General features: G+C 36.5%; 1 pseudogene; it reads left to right on the top strand.

The window, feature by feature from the left end:
- Positions 1–2,831: 2,831 nt before the first annotated feature.
- On the top strand, positions 2,832–3,749 carry LOC125111369 (protein downstream neighbor of Son-like; annotated as a pseudogene).
- The last annotated feature ends 1,595 nt before the right edge of the window (positions 3,750–5,344 follow it).

Raw genomic sequence — 5,344 nt, forward strand, 5'->3', positions numbered from 1 at the left:
GCACAAACCAAACTTGCTGATTTGGAAATGAATTACTGGACATCACATGAGATGTGCATAATTTTCATGATAATATTGCATCCAGTCTTTGATTTTTTTACTAGAGAAAATTAAATCCTCATGATGTGGCAAGAAACAGTAGCATCTGCACAGCTCAGAGGGAAGATTACTGACATTTTTGCACTTATTAATGTGCAATTTGGTCCCATTCACTACAGATTTCTATAGTCCCATTATATATTCTTATGGTAGCTCATTATTGGGGGAATAAATATGGAACTGTCATACTCGGGGCTGGTGATTCAGGGTTCACACTGCAAGGCAACGTCCCCATAGTTCCAGGAAGACTGAAGAGATATAAGAGACAGAGTCCTGGACTTGTCCCCAGTCATTGTCACAGGCCCATACGTGGGGGTCTAGAGCTCTTGCTTCACATGGGACTGTTGGATTTAGGCAAGTGTCAGAAATTCCTTCTTGCTTTCATTCTCCTCTGCTATCGCCTCCAAATCGAATATCTCTAGTTTTAAATTTTAGGCCAATTATATACTTTCTGAAAGTTTACAACACTAGATAGATGTTCAAAGATCATGCAAACATAGTAATATTTCAATAATACACAATTTACTCTAAATCATGAAAAGATATTAATTTTGATATTGGACAGCTGTTTACCAATTGAGTCGATCAGGTGCCAGTTACATAACCAGAATTAAAGGAACTTCTGGGATTTCTGTTTCATGTGTATCTCCAAGTTCACAGACTTAATAATTGGATAATTTTGAACTCCTGAAGAAGTTATTTTTAAAACATTTTTAGGGTTATTCATATTCACACTATATAGAGTGAAATGGGAGTTAACAGGCAGAGTTGGTTGCCCTAAATACTGAGTCATGAAAACACACATTATTTGATAACACTGTTAAATCCTACTGCTGAATAATTGGAGTATGTCAAGGAATAATGCAGATAAACCTTTTGCTCTCCTGGGGCTCAGGGTTGAGTGGCTTGTTTGCTGGTGATGGAAGGAGGAATAAACCAGTTTATCTAGCTACATGTAATTCAAATAAAGATCATAGCTTGACTAATCCAACAGCATGATCAGATCCACAAGGATTTTTGTTTTTCAGTAGTTATGTGGCATATATGCAAAAGGTAATCAAAAATCTTAAGTGTATGGTTTGATATATGATGTCTACCAGTGTAATCCCCACTGCATCAAAAGACACACATTTTAAGCACTCAGAATCCATAGTCCCTCCATGGCACTATCAATTCCTCTGTTGAAGATAAGGACTATTTTTACTTCTATCACCAGTGATTAGTTATGCCTGATTTGAAATTTCTTACTTTTCTCATTCCATGTTATATCTGTGAGATCCATCAGTGTTTTACATGGAGCTGTTTTTGCTAAGTCTCCTTGATTCATTTTTCTACAGTAATTCTTAGGGTATCATCTAGAATACAAGCAGTTTTTGTTTTTGTTTTTGTTTTTGTTTTGCTTTGTTTTTTTCTTTTTGTCTTTTTAGGGCCGTACCCATGGCATATGGAGGTTCCCAGGCTAGGGGTCTGATCAGAACTGTTGTTGCTGGCCTATGCCAGAGCCACAGCAATGCCAGATCCAAGCCATGTCTGCGACCTACACCACAGCTCCTGGCAACGCCGGATCCTTAACCCACTGAGCAAGGCCAGGGATCGAACCCGTGACCTCCTCGTTCCTAGTCGGATTCATTTCCGTTGTGGCATGATGGGAACTCCCAAGTAGTTTTTACTTAGGCAAATATTTGAATAAAGGAGAGCTTTGAAGCTAATTTCATCAAAGTTTTCTCCTCTCCATGATTCTATCCTTTGGATTTAGCTGTTTGTCTCTCACGAAGGCAAATTTCATTTTCCTTATCCCATTTCTCTTCTGCATCCCAAGTTTCTCCCTTTTCTGTATTTTTTTCCATTATAGAGGCATACTTGAATTTTATAATGAAATATATCACAACCACATGTACAAGTATACACGAACTCATGTAAAATATCTCTCATCCTTCACATTCTTCTCCAGCTATTTAGCCATTTCCTTATTTCATTCACCCAAATCTCTGGTTTAGCACCTCCTTTCTCTTCTCATTCCACTTCATTCCACACCATTTCCCTCAAACTGGTTTCATCAAGATCACTAAAGACGCTTATAATGCTGAAGTTTGTGGTTGCTAGTCAGTAAATATCTTTATCAGCTTTTCAGCATCATATGATGCAATCTTTCATTTCCTCTATACCAAATGATTGTTCTTTTGGCTTCTATGTCACACTGATCTTAAATATAATTTTAAGATTTCTTTATCTACTGGGTGGACCTTTGACTCTAAAAAAGGCATAAAAGGAGAGACACATGATAGGTGACTATTACATCAATCTATATGTACGTTAGTCTTAGACTTAGGTACAAAGGAGGATAGAGAGATTAATAAATAAATCAGGACATATTTTATAATCAGATAAAAATTTAAGGTGCTGTGGGCTGGTGAGGGAAAGGAAAGAAATTCTCTCCATGGCTTTTTTTTTTAAAGCTATGATAACTGGCTGAATGTCGGTCCAATTAAGAAAAATGATCATTTGCCAAAAGAGATTTGGGCAAAATTAAAATATCTCATTTAAGTTTACAAAGTAGTGGATAGGATATAAAAGCTTTTCAGAGTTTGGGATACACAGTTGAAAGTCCTTGGAATATAATGCAAGCCATAGGGCAGGACCTTTGGAAAGAAAATAGCAAAAAGAGGGAAGAAACAGGATGTAGCTTCACTTTTCCCAATATTTACAAATAGATATCAGGGGATTAAATATTCACTGAATTACTCCAATCGTCCTTCTCCAAATCTGATAGCCCATCTTAAAGTACTGAGTTACCAGTGGACTGGAGTATTAACACTTGATTTCTTTTCACTCCTTATTAACCCTTACCTAGGCAGATCACTTGAAAGCACAAGACTTGGCTCCAGGTCTTGTCCACCTTTGCAGGACAATGGAGTCACTTTGGAATCCCTAACTGTGCCTCCAACAGAGCATTATCAATCATTCCACCTTCCAATGCTACCTAGCCTTAGCTACCTACCATTGTTCTCCTGTGTTGGCGCTGACAGAACAATGGTTGGCAAGACAAACCTGTAGGCAAATGATGAAAATCTGCAACAGATTTAAATGAGTCACTGCTCTGTATGATTTACTTCTCTATATAACTTGCTGGAGACAAACCTTTGCCCCATCTCTACACTAGTGTCTATCAGGCTACCATCCCACTGAGTATAGCAGGATCAGTAGGAAATGATGCAATTGTGACTCTCCTAGCTCCTACAACTAGAGGTATAAGAAAAGCTGTGAGAAAATGAAGGTACTGAATTTTCTCTGTTTTTTAAAGAAGAAAATGGCTATAAGAAAAAATAAAGCATCTGGAACAAGCTTGGGACACTGGAGGGATAAGCAATCAATGATGAAGTTGAAGAAATAATTTTTCCTGGCTAGAAGATAAGTTTTAAAAGCAAGGCATATTCTCTATCAAGCTGAGTAAAAAGTAACATGAAGTACAAATGAATAGCAGAACTGAGTCTCTTGTTTTGGTGAAAAGGGTCAACACTTTCACATTGCTACATTTTTTGATCAACTCTGAGAATTCAATTGCAACCTCAGGTCCCCAGGCAGTTCTTCCACTAATCCTTTTATCCTCTATAGCTTTCCCAGATGCTGCAGTACAGATGTTTAAGTCATGAGGTATAAAGATGAAAACACAAGCTCCTCCTTGATTATAAGGATTAATTTTGGGGGTAGATTACAATTCCTATTATATGGTTTCTCTACCTTTTGTGACCATGCTATTCAAAACTTCTTAGAATGGGTCTTTTTCTGCAGGACCACACACACACACACACCCCACACACACCCCTAAGCCACTGCAATATTTAACATCTTTACCTTATCTAACAGATAAGGTACTGGATAATGAGACTATTCCTAAGAAACTTGTCAGTGATGAGCTATACACAGGGCTAATTTAGCCAAACACTCTTACTGGGGAAATTGTCTTTATAGCACCTGGAAATAAGTGACTACATTTATTATTGGAGATCCCAAAAAAACAAAGTAAGGATAAAAAGAATATTTGAAGGAAAAAGGCTTTCTAGCAGGCAAAGACAATATCCTGATCATTCTTCCTGCCCCATCCCAGTTCCTAAAATTCTCCATAGTTCCAGACGATAGGTACAGATGTTAATTCCATTAGAGTTAGAGAATAGAAAAAAAAAATCAGAGCAGTAATCAGTCTGTCAGTCAGATACCTTTTGGCTTACCATTCAGGCACCTATTTTATGTATGTTTTTTATTACTTAGCACCAATAATGGGCTGGGATCTGTGTATTTCTCCTGGCCTTGACTACGTATTCTCTATTTCTGCCTAAGTTTTTCATTGAAGTTGACTTTTAAATGCAAGTGGTTTATACTCACATGTTCCTGCAATCTTTTTCGGGGGTGGGGGGCTGTTAGATGTATTTAGGATTTGTTTTCTCTTCACTGATGGCATTTGATTCATATTTTAAGCCTGTGGGCCTGAAATAGATGGAGGCAAATGTGCCCACTGAGATTAATATTGCTCGCATGACAGGAAGCCTCTCCATGCAAAATTATAGCCCAGGCATATTCTATATTATATTTAAAAGTTAATAACAGACATATGAAAATATGAAGTGTTCGTGTTTAATCATCTCTTCACAAATGTTCTTTTGGATTTTGAGACAAGTGGTGGCTAGATATGGATAGAATCACATTCGAAGAATCTAATGTTACAGAAGTCTATGTTTTTATTCTGTTTGTATCCATTATTGGCTACATTAATGGTTTTCCCAGTTCATTGTTGCAAATATTACAAATATTAACTCTCCTAATTCAATTTCTAGATTTTCTTATTTTAAAGTGATGGCCAATAGCTTTTTTTTTTTTTTTGGTTTTTTGTTTGTTTTGTTTTTTTTCTTTTAACACAGAAAATCTTCCTACTTAGGGGCAAAAAAAAAAAAATACTGTTCTCTCATGCTCAAAGATGAGCTGATTATTTGCCATTATTCTAAACAAATAGAAATGGTAATTTAAATGGTGTTTCAAATATCTGAAAGGAATATTAGCATTCAAACTAAAACTATAGCATCTTAATATTCTCATCAGCTCTGATTACTTAATAAAAATGGGTCATTAGAAAACAACTAGCTAGATCTTTCATTAATGGACAAATACGCCAAATGATATTAATATCGTCCACATGTCTAAAATGCGTGGAGACAATAGTATTGTAAGCATTGATGTATTTTTTCTATGTTAC

This window comes from Phacochoerus africanus, chromosome 1 (assembly GCF_016906955.1).
Source record: "Phacochoerus africanus isolate WHEZ1 chromosome 1, ROS_Pafr_v1, whole genome shotgun sequence".
Classification (NCBI taxonomy): domain Eukaryota; kingdom Metazoa; phylum Chordata; class Mammalia; order Artiodactyla; family Suidae; genus Phacochoerus; species Phacochoerus africanus.